At 36.6% G+C, this 22265-nt stretch overlaps 1 protein-coding gene across 5 annotated transcripts in view; it reads right to left on the bottom strand.

The window, feature by feature from the left end:
- fam110b (family with sequence similarity 110 member B) overlaps nucleotides 1-22265 on the bottom strand; it is an 83772-nt gene that overhangs the window by 28781 nt on the left and 32726 nt on the right. Inside the window, exon 1 of one of the 5 annotated variants that reach the window (XM_016992842.2) lies at nucleotides 10997-11255. The exons of 2 other annotated variants lie outside the window; for them this stretch is intronic. The gene's annotated coding sequence lies outside the window, so the exon portion shown is untranslated. Of the gene's footprint in view, nucleotides 1-2523; nucleotides 2662-2876; nucleotides 3027-10996; nucleotides 11256-22265 lie in introns of those variants that run through there. 2 more of the 5 variants (XM_062980348.1, XM_062980347.1) reach the window with 2 other exon arrangements.

Consider the following 22265-nt stretch of genomic DNA (forward strand, 5'->3'; position numbering starts at 1 on the left):
GGAAATACTATATTAGCTAGCAGCAAGAATCATGTGAAACAATGGCACGAAGATGCATAAGTCACATTTCACAACCTCCCATTTCACAACCTCCTTTCGCTAACCATGCTGCTACATTATTTGTGGAGATATCTTGTAAAACTATAGAGCTATTCTGCCACTCTACAGTGAAGTGAGGAAAATGCACGTTGAGTTGAAGGAAGAAAACAAATTTCTCCATTTTTGCTGGTTATTCCCCCCCCTTCCCATAAATAATGGTTGTTTTGACGATGACGATATAAGTGCCGGGGGGGGGGGGATAACAGTAAATAGGGGGAAATGGTTTAATTCCATCAATCCCCTTCCCACAGTAAAATTGACTATCCTCTCTCTTGCTCCCCCTTGTGGCCTCCGCATGGATAATGAAACATTACCATCATTACGCAGTAGCCTACAACTTATGTTTCCCAGAGATGCATTCCAGATGCATCAATTATTTTCCTGTGTTACAAGAGTATATACAAAAAGATAGGCCGGAGGGGGGGGGGGTGAGGAAGGAGGAGTTGTGAATAGTGAGTCCAAGAGGAAATTATTCTTGAAAAACGTATTATTTGCATATTTCATGCAAACAGATCAAGCTAATCACATTTTATTTTCATTTCTGGACGGTTACATTTTTACATATATAAATTGCCCTGAAAGCATAATGATGAAAGTAGCATAAGCAGATTAAAAATAAATGATAAAATTCTGCCATTCTAGTTTCATTGTTTTTGTTGTGTGTCATGGTTTTGTAGGGATTCACAACATGGTATCATAGTCCAACGCTCATAGTCCAAAGCTTGTTGCAATTGTCTAAAGTTTGTCTAAGTGCCTAAAAAATGAAGGGAAAATTCAAACTGATAACAATTCAAATGAGAGGGGAGTTTCAAGATCTTATCCTAATGTAAATATTATTCATATTTCTTAACATTCGTGTGTACTAACATGGCAGTTGCATTTCTTATTTGCTTTTACATCAGGAGTCATTTTAAAAATGCTGGATTTTTAAAGACTTACTTCCTTAATGCAGTTATTCACATTGAACTAAGTCTGAGAATACATATTCTTGCAACTTATGCCCAGTGTCAAATGGAATCTCCCAGACTGGGCTATATTTCAAAACTTCATTGCCAAACTTTAGAAAAAAGCTTGCATCTGCTAAAACAAGTAACTGGGTGAAAGGGAATTGGACAGTCGTGCATGTGTCTGTGTGCATGAATGCAATAGGCACAAAACAGTTATTTTAGTTGCAAAGAGACCTGAGCTGAAAGACTAATGGAAAATATAGATGCAAAGAGATCATTTTATAGTAAAACAAAATATTATCATATTTTGTTGTTTGGTGCAAATGTGAAGGCCTTGCTCTTTAACTTACAATTTCCAAGAAAAGAACCCATTTCAAGCGCCCTAGCTCCTCTCTTAAATTTAATAAACTTAAAAAAATTACAGCTACTGAAATGTAGAAGGTTATTTAAATAAACCGAATTCTTTTTTAAAAGGGTCAAATGGAGACAAATACCCTTTTCTTCAAAAAAAAGCCTTTGGACATTAGCTGATGTGCTGTGGAATGTGGGTACTGTATATTTTATCATTTTTGTTACATTTTAATTTTTAATTGTTTTGAAATTAGTGATTTTTGATAGGTTAAATTGTTTTTAACCTGTTCCAACAAAACATGTATTTATATATCTGCTTTCCCTTCCCTTGATAAAATTTAACTGTCTAATTGCTGTGCAGAATCTCTGCTTCTAGTCAAAGAAAATCTCAGTTCTGTGCAAAGAAAGTGTTCCTTCTATTTACTTAAGTGAATAATGTACCTTTAACCTCTTTTCATATACAAAAAAATGGAAAATGAGAGTTGTAGTGTCATATTAGGGCCAAGTAAGAAACACAAATGTTCTGTTTCAAAGATACAGATGCCCCCACCAGGCCCTCCCCCCCCCCCAAAAAAAAAACAAAAACAAAAAACAAAAAAAGCTTTTTATCATAAGTGTTAGAAATACATAATTTTTGTATGACACTGCAAAAAGGAACACATTCAGATTTCAAGGAAATTCTCTGTTCAGAATAGCAGAGAATAAACTTCAGAGCTTTTAAGTCATATGTTGACTTATGGACCTCACAAATTTCATAGGATTTTCTTAAGCAGAGAAGAGTCAGAGGTAGTTTGTCCAGTTCCTTCCTCAGAAATACAGCCTTGGGTCCTTGTATTTACAGGTGATCTCCATCCAAGTACTAACCTGCTTAGTTTTTAAGATCAGACAGTATCTGGTGCTGTTGGTCATTTAGGCCAATGTGAGCTGAGTACTGGGACCAGCAAATAAACTACTTATCCTTCTTTTAAAGAAGTACTCTTCTGACAACTACTTGGTTCCCATTGCCATATATTCAGGAGTTCTGGTACCACCATCTTCTCTTCCTGATTTATTCTGTCTAGAATATGCCTGAGAGGGAGATAGCAATTTTGCCAGAAAAAAAAAGGAAGAGCCAATCCCAACCTACCTGCCAGATTTACCCAGCCAGTTGTGCAAAGCCAGCTGGTGGCTGGAAGACAGACAAGGTTCTCCTAAGATATGGAGCCTAAGGAGTCCCATGAGGCACATTAGTGCTCTGTCCTTTATCACTGCTATTTGGTCTCATCTGGAGAAGGATAAACATTTCAATTACCAAGAAGCTACAATGAAAAGAATCCTGGATTGATGATAAATCTTTCCAGTTTCAAACTTATTTTATATACAATTTTCACATTGTTTTGTGCAGAAAACTGCACTTTCTGCAAATGAAACAATATCTTCTGCACAGAAAGTAATATTTCAGTAATATTTCTTTAAAAGACATCAATTCTAAAAGCCTACCTGCATGAAAAGTCTTTGTTTGCTGATGGAAGGACAATACAGAAGGGGTCACTTCTTTAGGGAGGATGTTCCAAATTCCAAATAAGCCATATTTGACATTCTCATCTATCTGTGAAAATGGTTGGACCAAAGGAAACTTCTCTTTTGAGGGTCCAGGCAGACCAGAGGAGATGTAATTTTCTGCTTAGAAAATAATGTTTCTGTTCAGAAATATTTTCAGCCAGAAAAAGCTGTTAACTACGTATAAAACAGTTTTCTATACAAACATGTCATGTTTGAATTTCACATACAATGAGACTTTAACTGTGAATAGTCTATGAAAAGTTTGTCACTTTCAAAAAATTCAATGAAAAGTGAAGTGCTGAAATTACTTGTTGCTTCCTGAAAGAAGAAAATTAGCAAAGAATTTCATCAGGGTAAACCTTTGAAGTCTATCAGTAGAACCTGGATGGGTGAAGCACTGCAGGAAACATCTATTCCTCTAGTGAAGATGTGTGAGTAACACCACTATGTATGTGCTGGAACTATTGCAGTTTGCTTCCTGCCTTGTGGCAAGAGTTTCAGCCTCTGAATTTATTACTAGTTTATATATAGGTATAACTCAGTTAATGGGAGTCCCTGGGCATTATGAACACAAAATTTGGTACTAAAGGCAGAAATGACATAGAAAAAATGATATGATCCATCTCCAAAAATAAATTAGAGAAATTCAATATGTTTCAGGTTTTTTTACAATTCAACACTAACAGTATGCATGTTTGAAACAAATCACCTAAGTGAGGTATGCTTTGCATAGTTAATAAAAACATTTAAAATGTTCTAGAGATCACTTGGAAGTTTCTTCCAAAATGCATCTTGGTACAATGTTTTCTTTCAGTAGCTTCCATTTTTCCAATGAATTCTATTTTAGTGGTCAAATTTGTGATTCTTTAGAATCTATGGATCCATTCCTTTTTATCATGATACTGGAGCTGCACTCCCCTCTTCTATCTGCTGTTCACGCATGCTCAGAAAGCGATTGTGGAGGCAGCTGCTCTTTACCTTGATTGTTGTAGGTAGGTACACAGAGCTATAGTAGAACTGACTAGAGTATAATTCCTTTGTTTCTAAATCATGCCTTTTTGCATTTTTAAAATTTCTGATATACTGCTGTAATCCAGTATGATCCTTCATTATCTTCCCAATGCTGAGTTGCTAAGAGACCTTCAGCTAGACAGAGGATAGGATGGGGGAAAGGGGACTGGGAGGCATATAAATACTTTGGAAAATGAAGCAGGAGCTTTGTTGACTAAGGTATGCCTGTGTATACCTATGTATGTTCTTTAGGCATTTTGCCAAAAGAACCAACAACTCAACAGTCCAATCACAGTTTTGTGTGAAAACACAAAGGCCCAACAAATGCCATTTTATACTGCCAGTTAATTTATACTGCCCCCATGAGGGTCTACCTCCAGGGGCAAACCAAGAATGGGCAACTTGGAAGTCCCTAAATAGACTCAGAAGTGGAGTGGGCAGATCTAAAGACAACTTGGCAAGGTGGCACTACCTGGAGGAATCTTCCACCTTGTGTGACTGTGGAGCAGAACAAACAACTCCGCATATGTATGCTTGCCCACAATGTCCTGCCTCATGTTGTTTAAAGCTGTTGTTTAAAGCTACGGACAATGTGGTCGCTGTTGCCCACTTTTGGTCTAAAACTATTTAGCTGCTTGTGATTCCTTTATTTCATCACTTTTAAACTTATTTATTATGCAATGCTTTTGACATGAAATAAATAACTGCCAGTTAACAAGACAAAATAGCAAACACTGTAGTATAATATACACTGAAATATATTAACAAAGATACAAGGCTGGCGGTCTCCTTGGGTTTATATATGACAAACCGCGGACTGCAAAACACTAGTATTTCACTTCTGCTCCAGGGAGGTTAGGCGGTTAACCCAATTATAGATGCAAATGTTCTGTGAAGTGTATGTGGTTTAGACATGTCAAAGACATGTCTACACCACATAGCTAACAAATATCCAGGCATACAAAGAACAATTATTTCATTATTTGTAAATACCACAGGCAGAATAGTGGAAGCAGTTCAAGGCACCACATGGACAGATAAACAAGCTTTTCTAAAGTTCTGAATTCAGCTTTCCATGTGGAGGCTGAAAGAAACCATATGGTTTATTCCACACGGAAACAGTTTTTTTCTAGCCGCAAAGAACTGGAGTGAAAGTAAAAATATTTTTAAAGTTCTGCTTTAATCTCTTGCATTTTGCAAAATTTGAAAATCACAGTCGTCACTAACATTCATAAAAATGATAATATTCAAGTCTCAGAGATTAAGTTCTGGGCATAGAAGACCTCTTCCTTTAGTTATACAGGCTGCATATAAGGATTCCGCTTATATCTTCCAACACTATATGAACTGCAATATTATTGAGAGAAGTGGTGGCAGCTATGGAAGGCTGGGGGCCCCTATTAGAACTCCCTTACTGTATCTGCTCCAAGAAAGAAAAAAACCCAAACATTTGAACCCACTCCTTCCCTCAGCATCCAATCAGATTTGATGGAATTCTCAACATCTTTTTTATTCTTCCTGATCTTCTAGAAGGCATTTTGAGGCAAAACCAATATATTCTAAAAAATATTGTAACTTCTTTTGATCTGGGGGGAAGCCCTAGAGACCTTCACAATGTTGTAGCAACCCCTCTCACAGAGCAAGGAGTTTTGGAGTATTGTTTTGAAAAAGGGACCCTAAAGGCCACAAAAAGCTCCTGGGGACCTCCTTAGGACTTCATGTGGCCAAAAGGAGACACTTTGCCCCAATTTGAATTACAGAAAAAACTTCTACTGGATGTCATCATGCTCTTTTTTGAAGGATTTATACAGTGGCCTTTTCTTAATTCTGAGGTTACCTAAAACCATTAGACTGAATTAATTACTTCTACCAAATTGCATTGCTTTGAATTCCTTCTTTTATGATGCCTTAGGAATCTTGGAGGAAGTTTTAAGATAGGCTTAAATACAAATAGTGTTAAAGAAAATAAAAATATTAGAGTCCATCTGTACTGTACAATTAATGCAGTTTGACATTGGTTTAACTGACATAATGGGATGTTATGGAATCTTGGGAGTTGCAGTTTGTTGAGGCACTAGCACTCTGGGTGAGAAGGCTAAAGACGTGGTAAAACTACAGCTCCCATGATTTCGCAGCATTGAGCCATGGCAGTTAAACCAGTGTCAAACTACAGTTTAGGTACACCCATGGTTACCAAGAAGGTACAACAGAAGTGCGTGCTATCTTAAAAAACAAAATTATGATGATTAAACAAAATGTCATCGGAATATAGGGTCCAGTGACAGGTAAGCTAAGCCAGTGTATTTTAGGAGAAATACCTGTTATCTATAAGAGAAGACAAAAGACTGCTTTATACTGAGTCAGAGCATTGGTGATCTGGGTCAAAACAGTTTAGTTAATAGAAAGTAGCTCTTCAAGGTCTTGACCTAAGATCTATCCAGGTACCTATTAAGTACAGATGGTACATGGGGAACTTGAAAACTGCTTGCTCTAGGACAGTGGTTCTCAACCTGTGGATCTCCAGATGTTTTGGCCTTCAGCTCCCAGAACAGCTGGTAAACTGGCTGGGATTTCTGGGAGTTGTAGGCCAAAACCAATGCTGAGTTTAAAGCTACGGACAATGCGGTTGCTGTTGCCCGTTTTTGGTCTAAAACTATTTAATTGTTTGTGATTTCCTCTATTTTTTTTTCATTTTTAAATGTATTTGTTATGCAATGCTTTTGACACGAAATAAATAAATAAATAAATAGGCCAAAACAACTGGGGACCCACAGGTTGAGAACCACTGCTCTAGGACAAAGCTAAACACATGTTACTTATGGTCTGTAATACCACAAATTGAAGAACCCATTGTTAAAGTGCTAACAATTTCACAGGGCAAATGTTTCCAGAGCAACTTTCTTATAGGATCAAAGTTCTCATGACATATTTTGGACTTTCCTAAGTAATGAACCTGCATCACCATGACAAAAGCAATCTTTGCCTGCAGTTCATTTCAATTCACTAGGAAGGAAAAGAAACAGTCACAATTATGCAGCATTAGATCTTGATACAGGAGCATACACATTCATATCTAATTCTTAATTTTTTAATAATAGGATATTGAAATATGTATTTGTCTAATACTTCCCCACACAAGCAATTCATAAGCTAAACAACAACAAATAAACATAGAGCAGAAATCTATTTTTTGGATCTGGTAAACTCCAATATTTATCTACAATAATCAGAAGTGGAGAGACAACCATCCAAATTTCTCTGAAGGCCTAACTTGATATCTGCATATTTTTTAATTCATGCTACAAACAACACAAAAGAAACAGTGGTGGGCAAGAACAAATTAATGGAAGCAATGAAGAAGCAGAAAGGTGCAAATGACTTCAAACGAAGATCATATTTATGACAGTTGTCTCTGAAAACACCTGTTCCCAAATATTTAATTAAGCTCAACTATTTGAAAGACTCCAGTAGGGATGACAGATATTGCAGTGTGTAATGCGTAGGAATAGACAAATGAATGTAAACATCTTGGATTTTATATTATGTCTGCTCTTCTCCTTCCCTCCCTCCCTCTTTCTCCGCCTCCCCCCTCCCAATGTCTCTCGAAAGACCCCTCACAATATCCTCCCTCCATCTAGTATAAGTGGATTTAATGTGTCAAGGTGAGACCACACAGCACAAAACACTTTGCTTTTTTATTATTTCTCCCTGAGTGTTCCATATATGAGGAATATTAAGTAGGTTTCAGCTTGGGAAGTTCTCTGCAAAGCCTACAAAGAGTCAGCGTACACATACTGCAGAAAAGTGGTGCATAGATATTTTGTGACTTCAGAGTACCAAGACAGTGTTCAGCTTCCTAGATTTTGATTCAATAGGCAATTTAATGAAAGAAACAGCAAAATTTACTTGACAATCAAAACAATGTTGAGGTTTGTATCTATTATGTTTATGTTTACAAAGCAATTGATGCTTTGCAGAATGAGGAGAAGCTTATTTATTTAGAAGCAAAATCTTAATCTGACACTATTACTTTTAAGACCACAGTAATGAATTAATATTACTTATCCATGCACTTTTTGAAAAAGTGAGAGGAAACAGCAGTCAGATATGTATCTTCCCAAGATGTAGAGATAAGGGGCCAGAATTATACAGCTGGCAAACTTCATGAGAGTGCTCCAATTATTGAGACAAATTATTTATTAGATTTAATCTCTTACAAAGCTTTTTGTCATGGGAAATCTGAATCCTACCATCTTAATTCTCTCAGAGACTACTGCCTCAGTTCCCAGACGTAAACATACTATGTAAGGTTTAAAATGTTAGATAAAGCTCTCTATACAAAAAGGTATCATATGCACAACAATGTGTACACACCCTTAATGAATAATGCACACAAAATATAGCATACTTCAGGGATCCAGAATTGATCAAACACAGCTGATCAAATTCCCACTAGAAATTAAAACTGTCTAGAGCTTGTCACATGAGCGACGAACAACATCTAAGGACTGGCAGCACAAAGTGTCATACCATAAAAAAAAATGGCAACATTTTTATTTTCCACCTACACAGATAATGACGAGAGGTAGTAAGTCTTTTTTTGAAACATGACACAATTAAATTGGCAATACAGCTTCTAGTCAGACTAGCAGACAGCCACCCAGCAAGCAAGACGTCTGTACGCATGAACCAATTCTCCCCATTCATCATTGTCTTTGACTTAACTGTTGCTATGCAGAAAACTATACTATGGCTATAATCCTAAGCACACTTACTAGTCTATGATGCACAGGTTCATAACACATATATGTACTGGGATAAACAAAAAGGCAAACAAATGAATGTCTTCTACAATTCACAAAGCACTGACCTTCTGGAAATGTGCAGTGCTTATAAACAAACAGGGCCGTTGGAAGGGGAAAGGCTCTCGGTATAATATTTGCCAAGTGCCTTGGATATTGAGCAAGGCCCTTCTGAGATCACTGGATTCTAACTCCCATTTGTTCCAGGAAATAAAAAGTCTGCTGTGCGTTTTCCCTCCCACTAAATGCTTAAGGCACTCTACAATTATCTCTCCAAAACTTCCACAAGCCCCGTGAAAGAATCTATATTATATTAAAATGGAGTGGGAGTTGGGGGTGAAGGTTGGAGGGGACAGGCTTGCAAGAAACTATCTATGACGTCCCAGCTAGAAGATGACATTCAAATTTGGCATGTGAGTCTTAATTCCTACTCTTATTTTCCATGTACAATAAATAAATAAATATCAGTACTCTGAATGTTAAAAAAACCCAGAAGAAAAAATGTAGTAAACAACAGACCAATGAAACAATTCATCAATTGATTAGGTTTTTTTCAGCACTTTACCCCAGCCTTGGCCCTATAGTCTGCATTTTGCACAAGTCCTTGCCCTACCCTCTCGAATCTGATCATGCCCACCATTTCCTAGTTACTAGCTGTTGATGTAGGTTGATGTATTTTTATGATGTTTTTACTCTGCTGGTTTTAATTGTTTTAATTAGATTGTTTATGTGTTATTATGTTTTCAATTGTGTTTTAGCTTGTAATTTTTGTTTATGCTGGGCTTGGTCCCCATGTAAGCTGCCCCGAGTCCCTTCAGGGAGATGGTGGCAGGGTATAAAAATAAAGTTGTTGCTGTTGTTGTTATTATTATTATTATATTTAAAGTTGAGAAGCAAAAGATCAAAATCTATTTTTATGTTTTAAAAGCTGACAACAACACTAGTGATTTTACTTTGGGAATGCAGTTGAAAAACTTAACTCAAAGGCTAGGGGTAATCAAAGATTAAAAGTAGAGATAAAAAGTGAAACCAAAGTAGCTAAAATCCATAGCTCATGCTATTACTCAGTCTCCTGTTTGTTACCCAGACGCATGGTGGCTAAACGCCAGCTGGAGGAGTGACCTAATGCATGCTTATGTGGCCGTCAGCAGTCAAAACATACCAAGCAGCGAACCTCAAGGAACCTCTCCTGCAGAAAGCACCAGGACACTGAAATAAACATTGTCATGTGCTCATTCCTGCAAATTTCAATGCCATTTACACAGCACATCTTTCCCAGCGCATAGCTACCAAAGAGACGTTCTGTAAGAACTATGGCTTCATTGGAATAGATATTTCTTGCAATGCTGCATTCTTCTGCTGTTTGTTTAATAAACAACCCATTAACATTTACTCTTTCAATTAACTGTGTAATATGAATACAATTCTAAGTATATTTGGATTTGATGTTAAGCACATCTCAAATATAAGCACTAAATGCAAGAATACAATTTGGAGAACATTCCCCGCTCAAAACATTTTTGCTAACAACTAAACTTGTCAATGAGATCATTGCACCACACAAACAAACTTCCTTCTATGAAATGTAGGGAATAGTCTTAATATACAGATACACACACACACACACACACACACACACACACACACACGGGGACTTGAGTCCACTATTGGGTCTTTGGGAACAATGACTGATGAGGTTTCAGTGGTTCCTTTTCAAGGCTACTTAATAAGAAATTCAAAAGATCAGACAAAGAACTCACCCAAACACAACACTATGGGCAGATGACGGAACATATTAATCCACATCTTTGCATAAATCAGCATGCTGTTATTACGCTGACTGAATTGAAGGATATCTGCTGGAATTACCTCTTTTAACTATTCATCATGTGGTGATGTTTTCTTCTCCATACAAAGATAAAAGCCCTTCATGCTCCAATTCGATTGTTCAGTAATGTTTATTTATGAAACCCAAACAAAAATCCACATCGCTCTGACCACCACAACAAAAGAAGATACATGTCAGGCTCCAGATTTCATATCGGAGACATTTCTTCATGCAACATATATTATAGTTCCCTGCTCAATCCTAGGTATAACAGTGTGTTTTGTAATGTGACGACCATCCCGCTTGAATGATATTAATGAAAGTAAGCGCAAATTAAACAGATGACATGAATAACTGTATTCATTTCATGCATGGATGTGTTTTATGGGAGGAGATAAAGACCTGAAAGTAATTACCATGAACTGAAACTCCTTCATTGACCTCTGCTAGCAGCCAGCGGTTGGTTAAATGTTGATGGGTTTATAACAAAGAGCAATGCCTCTCTCGTCTGTAGGATTCCCTTTCATGCTACACAAGACGAGGGAGAGTTCTTCCACCGTTGCATGAACACTATACCCCTGTATCTATGTCTCTAATGCAGCACAAAGATTACTGTGGAAACCTATCAAATTGGCAAGCAGCAAACGTCGACAGCCAATAGGAGAAAGGCACATGCAGAATCTAGCACATGCTCTCTGAGGCTTGGATACTGTCACTGCTATTTAGCAGGCTGCTAATCTAATTATAGCAGTTTGCTAGCAAAGGACTATGAAAGCTGGGCATATGACCAAGAAAACCACCCTCTCCCCTCATCAGGTAGATAGATATACCAAGAAAGAGGGGGGGGGGAAGAAATGTGTGTGCTTACACAGTGATGTCTTTCAATGCTCAAAATTCAAACAGTGATGCTCATGGTATCGGCACACGTGAAATACCTGCTTCTTCCAAGTTGTATCAGCTTCAGTATCATGTTTAATGTTTTATACCACTAATGTTTTGCATTTATATAAAACATTTTCCAAGACATATCATAGACAACAGTACAAAAGATTACATTACTTCAATTCCAGCTGCTATGCAGCAAATGAGTGAAGAGATGTATAAACCTGCCATGTACAGTTAAGCAGGAAATGCATGCAGTCAAGCAAATGGGAAGGTACAACAGAAATGATGCACTTTGTCTCTATCTTGTATTCAGCACAGAAATCAAGTGGGATACTTAAGACAGGAAGCCTCCTCTTTCACAAATAAAACCTTTAGTAGGCTAGTAACTTTGGGCAGCTTAGGCCAGCAAATTTCTGGCACATGGCTCTGTTAATTAGCACATTACTATTTCAAATGGAGACACATTCGAGATACTTCAGTAGTTTGCTGAATTGTGATACTGTGTTAGTTGTTGCTTTTAATTCAAATCCAACTTGGAACTATGGAATGGCTTTAGACTATGATTTTTGGATGGTGTGATTGTAATTGAATGCAATGTTTGAAATGTTATATGTATTAAGTTTTAATGTAAATATTTTAAGCTTATGCATTATATGAGTTTTTAAGACATTGAATAATTGCCATATGTAAGCCACTTTGAGTCCCCTTCGGGATAGAGAAAGGCAGGATATAAATAGGGCAAATAAATAAATAAATAAATTTTTGCTAGGCTCAAGCTCACCAAAAGAAAGCATTCCTCCATTTCAGCAAGTATTACTGCTGAACACACTATCTCTTCCTTAACTACACACAGCACCACCAAGAAGACTTTCAAAAGAAGTGGCCATGATAGAGTCTTGTGGCACCACATGTCTTGGAGCCAGCCACCCCAGTTGCCACCACTACCCAAGCATTCAAAAAATCAGAGGCGGTGCCACGGCAGAGAGATTAAAGGGAGTTGATGCTACTTTTAGATTTTCCAGCAACAAAGCAAATACCTTTTGCCACTCTGCTCAGAAAAGGAGATTATTCCCTTTTTGATAAAGAGCTAAGGGACAGTACTCACATTGACCCATGGATAAGTAAATCTAAGTTGACATCAATTTTTGGACTAAAATTTCCAGACTTATATATGAGCCTATATAGTATTTCAGGGTGTATGCATATTCAATCCAAATAGAGCTACATGAGTTTGTGGATAACAATGTAGAAACATTCATGACAATTATATACAGAAAATTCTGACAGTAACTATTACATTAGAAGCATTGGCTAGTCACAAAACAGCTAGTCATAACAAGTATATTGATAAGAGATAAGCCAGTTAATACAATGTGATAAACTGTTTCCACAATTAAAACCTCTGGCAATAGGTTGAAATTGTAAGTCAATAGTCTTTCAACACAATTTCTTTTTAGTTTCTTTGCTCCAGGATGTCTACTTAAAGGTCAGTGACCCTGTCATATTCTGTAACTTGCAATTTTCAAACTTTGTAGATGCTTCAACTGAATATGTGTAAAATGCAAGCCTGAGTTTTTTTCTAAAGCATTCAAACTATCATTTTCTTCCAACAATGTCCCCCTGCAATTTTTTTTTAAATAGTGGAGATTACAAATAATAATTACTGAATAAACAAATACAAAGGGCTTGGTATTTATAGAAAAGCTGTCTTGACTTTATGGAATATCAGAGAATAAACTGAAAAATTTCAAATTACAGGTCGATCAAGAATCACTGATAGGACAATGGGCAATCCTGCAATCCTGGCATGTTTACATCAAGATGCATATCATCTTTTAAAGGACAATCCAGATAGATTTGTTTTTAAAGTGTTTATGCTCTATGATATACTTCTTTCTGTACAGGATTCTGATTTTTATCTCACCGTTGATTTCTTATGCACTTTACCATTTGTTCACAGCAGCCAGCATAGATGAAAACTTTTGCACCTAAAGTTAAGTTAGCTGATCAACTACTCTTTGAGATTGAAAAATAGGTTTGTGACCAAAAAAATTTCTCCAGATTTAAAGATGAAATCCTATCTGAACATTCAAATTTAATGAAGACACTCATTAAATTGGATGTGATAGGGAATTTAGTAATCATGGAAAGAGATGTATGTCTGCCTTACAGATTTCACCAAAAGCATCAAGAAGTTTAAAATAAAAAGATAAAACTATTTTGTTTGCATGAGCCAAGCCAGCATAATATTGCTTCCAATCATAACTTTTCTCACAATCCATATTTTTTTTCAAAGAAGCAAAGGAATTTTATAGTGTCAAAGAGACCAACAATTTTAAAGGTCCAAGTTGTTTTTGTTTCCATAGATGATACAGATATACCTATGAAAGCTGCAGAATGCAATTTAACCCATGAGATGACCTTGGGTGAGTTACTCTCTATGAGCCTCAGAGAAAGGCAATGGTAAATCTCTTATGAACAAATCTTGCCAAGAAAACCCTGTGATAGCTTCACTTTAGGCTTTCCATAGGTTAGAAATGACTTGAAATGTACAGCAGCAGCAGCAGCAAAAACAACAACAACACTACTTCTCACTTAGATATCTCTCCTAATGTTAAAAGAATATCATACCGTCTTTAAAGATAACGGGATATATGTCACAAAACCATGTTATAATCTTTTCAAGTTCCTCTGCAAAGAACTTTACAATTGTATCTCAAATCTTATAATAAATTGGACATAACCTTCTTCTAAGACAATGGTTCTCAACCTTCCTTATGCCGTGACCCCTTAATACAGTTCCTCATCTTGTGGTGACCCTCAACCATAAAATGATTTTCATTGCTACGTCATAATTGTAATTTTGCTACAGCTATGAATCGTAATGTAAATATCTAATATGCAGTATGTATTTTCATTCACTGGACCAAATTTGGCACAAATACAAATACCTGATACACTCAAATTTGAATACTGGTGGTTTGGGGGGGGGGGACACACACTGATTTTGTCATTTGGGAGTTGTAATTGCTGGGATTTATTGTTAACTTACAATCAAAGAGCATTCTGAACTCCACCAATGATTTTATAAATTAAAATAACATGTAATTTGGTTCCTAAATAAAAAGCATCTTACAAGAAGGGCAGTCTTACATATGAGAAGGGTGGTGAAGTTATTGGTATAAAGTATGTCTCTGGAAGCCTGACTGGCCTTGCTTCTAATTCACATAAAAATACATACACAAAAAATCCTAATATTGTAAGTAAAATATGAAGTCAAAAATTATGTGGTTTAATTCACTCTTCTTTTATTGGGTTTAAGATTTTTTTCAGTTACAATTCAGGCTATTCTTAGATGACGTTGGGAACGTGTAGTTGTACCAGATATTGCAGGATTCCAACTCCTGTCATCCCTATCTAGTGGCTATGTGGCCAGTGGATGATGAGATTTTATTCCACTGCCTTTGGCATACCAAAGGTTGCCCATCTCTGTTTAAAGGCTTAAGCTATTTTTCAGTATACAGGCAGTTCCCATCTACAGAACAAGATAGGTTCTGTAGATTTGTTCTTAAATTGGTTTGTAAGTCAGAACAGGTACATTTTAAGTGCAACCCTATTCTCTCTCTCTCAATCTCTCTCTCTCACACATATAAAGAGAGAGGGGGGGGGGCGCAAGCTTTGGATAGAACAGGGAAGGGTTAACACCCCAGTATTTTTTTTGCTGTCTGTGTCCCTGTTCAGAATATTTCACCTCATTTTATGTTTCTGTGATACTTGGGTTTTTGAAAATTTTGGCTTGTGGAAACAAGAATTGGTGAGAAACCTTCCAGACAACTTTTCTCATTATAACTCATCCAGGAGCGAATTTTCCTTTTTAGGGGTAACTTTCTCTCACTTAACCGTGAGTTGTTTGTAAGTAAGATGTTTGTAACTCTGGGATTATCTGTATTTGGACAGAGTAATGAATATAATACTGTTCCATCTTGGAAACCATGGATAATAGCAGACCCTATACTGACTATACCTCAGCCAGAAGTATACCATACAACAGTATTGAGGCCCTAGAGAGGCCTCAGTACTGTTCCAAGCAGGGGGAGGATATTTTTGGAACATAAGAAAGTGAAACTGTAGATATCGAGTCTATAGATGAGAGGGTCATACTGTATTTCAAATAAAGTTAATCATAACATTGCAAACTAAGGATAACAGAGCATCACAAATGGCACAATTCTAATGGGCATCTTCCATGTCCTTAAAAATGTTGCATTTTTCCATACAAATAACAAGGAGCCAATTTAATGAAAATAAAAAATTTTAATTTCTCATGTGACGTGGCAAAACTCACATAATATCATAAAGGAAACAAGAATGTACTTTCAGTGTAATGGTAAAATCTGTGGGCCATCACAAAGACAATCTCTATAGCAACATTCCCATGGAAAGTGCAAAAAAGTACTAGTGGCTATGTTGAACGCAAACAATTTCTAGCAGTTTTCATCTCTACCAGGTCTTTTGAAAAGCTATTTCCAAATATTTTGGTATTACAAGAGGGATTGCTCATCACCATACTTAGTTCCATAGAAAATTCATTTTCCTTCCAACTACTGTGGAGGTTATAGCTAAATTTAGGGGGTAAGAGAAAATTCAAGGATAATGGTAATAGTAGATGATGGTATAACCCTTGCTAATCAAAAGTGCTAGAGTTTTGACCCTCTAACCCCAAGAGTGTTGAAATATAACACCATATTATAGGCTACCTGCAATATTGTCCCAATTTCAGGCTATAAAGGTTAGTATTAAAATAAAATGTCTTAAGAGTTAGAAGTAATTGCACATTGGATAATTGATGATAAATGTTTCAAGTCAAAAGCATCATTTCTTGTTAGAAAAACTGTAACAAAACCTGTATGGGCATCAAGCCCACTAGCTATAAAAAGGATAGCTCTAGTATAAGCAAACACAAAAGGCTACTGTCTTGTAGTAAAAATAATAATTCATCCAGATGTGATTCATAATGAGTCTTTCGTTATGCTTAAGGGCAGGAAACTAGAGAAAGAATTAGTGGCCCTTAATTCAGAAGTCTTTTGAGACATAATAAAAATCCATTTCCTTATTGGCTCATGATCAAATATCAGATATAGAGCTATCAGTCACAGTTCATAGAAGCCAGTTGGAAAGCAAGCAGTCAAAGGTACTGGTTCCTGATAAGTGTTTTCTAGACTGTATACGTGGTTAACAGAAAGAGCAAATCTTTTTTGGATAGATGGTGATACTAATGTTGAATTATATCTATGATAAAAGATATGTTGTATAGATTAGGTAATGATATCCTATTATAAATATAGAATGTGTATGTACCTAGACAATGTAATGACTTCAATAAGAAAGTGCCTTTATAAGAATGTACTCATAGAAGAATGTGCCTAAACAACATAATGTCTCTGTGATATGATGATCCTCATTTCAGAGTATTTAAATGCATAAACTGGTTTCTTGCTCAGTTCTGCAATAAATGGGTAGGAGAACCACGTCTGATTCAATCAAGTCATTTTTCAAACACTACTGAACAAAAATGTATTTGTTTAAAACAGGGATAGACATCTGTGGGCGGGAAAAACAACCCCCCTCCCCCTTATATGACTTTGATAGCAGTTTTTATTCATTTTGGCAGTTTTAGGACAAGAAAACCATCCAAAATTTTGAAAAAATTGAATGTCTGGATTCTGGGGATAAGTAGTTTGGAAAGCCACAAATTGGGGGCACTAAGTGTTGCATAAAGCCTCTAAAGCAGGCATGGGCAAACTTTGGCCCTCTTGCTGTTTTGGACTTCAATTCTAACCGGCTGTTAGGAATTGTGGAAGTTGAAGTCCGAAACACCCAGAGAGCCAAAGTTTGCCCATGCCTGCTCTGGAGGCTTTATACACACCCCAATTTAAAAGAGCTATGTGCCATTCTTCAGGAATATTTCCAGAGAGGTTGACAAGAACATGGCAAACTACCATCAAAATAAAACAGATTGCAACATGTCAAAACAATGCATTCAAAAGACTAGAAAAATAAATACCTTTTTGACTGGCACTTTACAAATTTTTCTGGAAAGGGACTTCTATACTTTGGGGGTACATTAAAGCTGGCTTCTGCCTGGTCATAAAACAACAGCTATTCAAACGTGTTCATATATACCCAGCCAATAAGATTTTTAAAAGGAATACAGAGCTGCAAAGGAATTCCTCAAATTGAGTGTTTGAGGCTAAGAAATAAACTTCTTTCTTAAAAAGATCTTGTCTGATCTTGGAAGCTAAGTAGAATGAGGTCTAGTTAATACTTGGAAGGTGGACCACCAAAGAATACCAGGTGCTGTTGGCCTCATTCTGAGGAAGATGATAACAAATCACTTCTAAATAAATCATATTAAGAAAACCTGATGATACAGTTGCCATAAATTGGATTTGACTTGAAGATACAGAGCAAAAGCTGAGGGAAGGTACATGAAGAGACTCTTCTTGTGATCAAGGAGCACTGGATTTGTTGGAGATAGTAACCTTCTCAAGCCTCCTCTATTTAATGTTTTGTCTGTTTTATAATGTGTCGGTTTATTTTCTGAAGTGTACGTCTCACTTGGTTTGCAGTTTCCTTAACTCTATGTACTTAAAACAGTGAGAGGGGCTGCAGACCACGTGACTGGTTCAGTGACTGTTTAGAATGTTCAGCTTTAAAAGAATGACAGCTAGAAGACAGTTGAGGCTGAAGTCTGTTTGAGTGCAGAAGCAAGTGTTAGTAGTTAGAAGTTAGTTGAGGCTTGAGTTCCTTGGAAGTATATTGTTATTGAAGTTAGCTGTACAGAGACTGTTAAAGATTATAAGTTAAAGATACAAACTGAAGTATTTTAAAGTATAACCTGACAAGAAATGTACCTATATATTTAAATACATGAAGTTATGAGTAAACAAACATGTTACTTTAAAAGATGTCTGCTTGTTGTCTGCTGAGAGCATCAAATAGAAACAAGGTACAGTAGAGTCTCACTTATCCAACACTCTATTATCCAATGTTCTGGATTATCCAATGCATTTTTGTAGTCAATGTTTTCAATACATTGTGATATTTTGGTGCTAAATTTGTAAATACAGTAATTACTACATAGCATTACTGCGTATTAAACTACTTTTCCTGTCAAATTTGTTGTATAACATGATATTTTGGTGCTTAATTTGTAAAATCATAACCTAATTTGATGTTTAATAGACTTTTCCTTAATGCCTCCTTATTATCCAACATATTCGCTTATCCAACATTCTGCTGGCCCGTTTATGTTGGATAAGTGAGACTCTACTGTGTTTACACGTCCAGTGATCTCCCATGACCCAATAATCTAAAGGAATACTCCTGAAAATCTGTTACCCAATAGCTGATGATCCTAATAGGTCTTCAAAATCAATCAATCTCATATTGCTATTGTAATCAGTAAGTGCAAACCCACCACTGCAGTTTCAGGTGGCCTAAAAGCTGTTTTTGATGGCATTGAATCTCCCTCCACTTTAGTAGGCTGTCCCCTTTCTGGCAAAAGATGATAAAGAGCCTCTCCTGGAAACTGCAAGAAATAGTAACTCCACACCCAGGTCCTTCAAGGTCAAGCCAGTCATTTCAAGGATACCATCCATCCATCTTGCCCTTGGTCGGCCCCTCTTCCTTCTCCTGAAATTACTGTTTACAACATGCATAATGTAGCTAGAATTTACTCCTTTTTGCTTCTTTCACTTGAGCAGATTTCTCCTTCTTAAATGAAGTCTTCTTATATTGCCTCTGCTCAGCTTTCAAATCACACTGAAATTCTCTTGAGACGTTTTAGTACTTTTCCCAATCTGTGGCATACATCCTGAGTTTCTCCATTTGCTCTTTCAAATAGCTTCCATATGTACTGAATAGATTGTCCTCTTCTTGAGTCCTCCATCTATTTTTTTTCTTAACCATTCTATTCTACTTCTTTTTGGCAACAGGTAACTTTCTGGGGTTTTACTTTGGTAACTCTAACATCGTCACCATTCATCTCCTGTATGATTTCCAACATCTTTGTTTCATGAAGAAGTCATAAGGTGGTCCAGCAGTTTGGAAAATCTAGCACGGAATGACTGATTTACATGCTCAAATCTAAAAATCTAATATGCACGCTAATTTTTGTGACGTAATTTGGCACAAAAAGATGTGCATTATATTCAAGTAAATTCAGCATTTTGTGCATTTTGGTTGGCCAATAAAGTTATTGCTCTTTGGTGAATTTTGGATTTGGTTATTCAGTTAAACTATGACATTCATTATTACAAGATGTAATTATTGCAATAGCTTGAGCAGCTTTAAAGGGCAATTAGAAAAAATTCATAGAGGTTAAGGCTATTACTGGCTCCTATTCATGATGGCTATATACTGCCTCTCTGCTAATACTGATCCCTCCAAGGCAATGTGATGCTCGGCTGCATCAACAGGAGTATAGTGTTCACATCATAGGAATTAAGTTTGTTTTCTGCTGCCATAACAATCAGAATGATGCCACCATCAAATGGCACCATGCTTAGAGCTCCCTCATAGCAGGCATACTGTAGCTTGTGGCCTGGCTCAACAAATAAAATCCAACTGTGTGTTGCATAGTTAAGTGCTCTCACTACCAGCTCTTGAGGACCATGAACAGAAGAGTGCTATTGCATCCACATCCTATTCCTTGGCTAGCAATTGCGAGAAAAGAAGCCATTTGGTTCAGCAGAACTTTTCTTATGGCTCCCTTATGAGTGAGGTAATAATCATAAGAGAGCCATAATAATCCAGATCCATTTTTGTTATTATGTATCTTCAAGACAATTCTGATTCATGGCAACCCTAACATAGGGGTTTCTTAGTAAGATCTTTCTTTTTTGTGTTAGGAGCGACTCGAGAAACTGCAAGTCGCTTCTGGTGCGAGAGAATTGGCTCTCTGCAAGGATTTTGGCCCAGGAGATGCCCAGATGTTTGATGTTTTACATCCTTGTGGGAGGCTTCTCTTATGCCCTCACATGGGGAGCTAGAGCTGGCAGAGGGAGCTCATCCGCTCTCCCCAGATTCGAACCGCTGACCTGTTTGTCAGTAGTCCTGCCAGCACAAGGGTTTAACCCATTGCGTCACTGGGGGATCTTAATAAGATAATATATGTAAAGGCGGGTTGCTGTTTTGCCTTGCCCAGGATTGCCCAGTGGATTTCCTGACGCAGAGTCCAAGTACAGTATAGAAATCTTTCTATTATGCTGGTTTTCAGGTCCATTTAAAATCACCTGAATCGAAACTGTCACCTAATAAATAAAATGTACTATGATTCTTTGGCAATGAGTAAAAAAAATCCTATTTCTTTTTCACTTTGTTTTGTTCCAAATAATTAACCTTAAACGCTAATAAACACAATCCATTTTGTTTTCTATCACCTCAACATCAGACCACTGCTTTTAAAAAAAGAAAAGATTTAAAATAGAAGCAGTCCATTCAACTTCCAAGGTCAGATTTTGTATGTATCTCTCAGATTTTGTATGTATCTTACTTTCTTGGAAAAGTAAGTAGCCAAAACTAGAAACATCTTTAATGCCATTTAAATGTATACTAAAAAAAATCCTATCCAGTTTACAGTATTTTCTCTATATTTCAGAGTGTTGATTTAACAAAGCTCAGAGGGGAGGCCCTTGTTTTTATCTTATTTCTTTCATATAATGTACTTTGAAGTCACTCTAAAAAAATCCCAAGGAACTGTAATTGCAAAGGTTTTCAAATATATAAGCTAATTTGTTTCCCAAAATTGAACCGATGGTAGCCTTTAACTGCCAACTGTTCTTTTAGCAATGTAGACAAACTTTATGGTTAAGTACATTTAATTTACATAGTCTTCTAGGCAGCCAGATGGAAAAACAGCATTGATTTCTTGACTGAACCCTTTTGCAGCCTGTGGCTACATTTGCCAATGAGATTCTTTGAAACAACGAAAACCAAGTCATAACTGAATTCACTCATAACTGCAACAAATAAGCTCAAACTCAACATCAAAGATATTAATTTGTTCTTTCAGCAACAGAAAAAAAATGTTCAAATCCTTCAGTATTATATAGAATTACTTATGGTGTTCTTCCCCTCCTTTTCAACCACTAGGCATTTATGTGCTCACGCTGCCAGAAGTGAGCAAGTGCCTGAACAGATGGTAGGATCTAAATGCAGGTGTAAATATACGCTTGGATGTATGAAACTTAGATTCATTTTAGAGAAGAAGATTAAAATGTATATATTATTAGATGTCATAATTCATTTATTCATACAAAAAGACAACACCTTTTTCAGGACATTGCTCCTACTGCTTTTGTATGTACAGTAGAGTCTCACTTATCCAATCTAAACGGACCAGCAGAAGCTTGGATACATGAATATCTTGGATAATAAGGAGGGATTAAGGAAAAGCCTATTAAATATCCAATTAGGTTATGATTTTACAAATTAAGCACCAAACATCATGTTATACAACAAATTGGACAGAAAAAGTAGTTTAATACACAGTAATGTTATTTTGTAATTACTGTATTTACGAATTTAGCACCCAAATATCATGATATATTGAAAACATTGACTGAAAAATGGCTTGGATAATCCAGAAACTTGGATAAGCGAGGCTTGGATAAGTGAGCCTCTACTGTATTTATGAACTGTTTTGTTATACTTGTTGTTGTGTGCCTTCATGAGGTTTTCAAGGCAAGACCTGTTCAGAGTTGCCTTTGCCCTCCTTAGAAGCAGAAAGGATGTGAC

This window comes from Anolis carolinensis, chromosome 4 (genome assembly GCF_035594765.1).
Source record: "Anolis carolinensis isolate JA03-04 chromosome 4, rAnoCar3.1.pri, whole genome shotgun sequence".
Classification (NCBI taxonomy): Eukaryota; Metazoa; Chordata; class Lepidosauria; order Squamata; family Dactyloidae; genus Anolis; species Anolis carolinensis.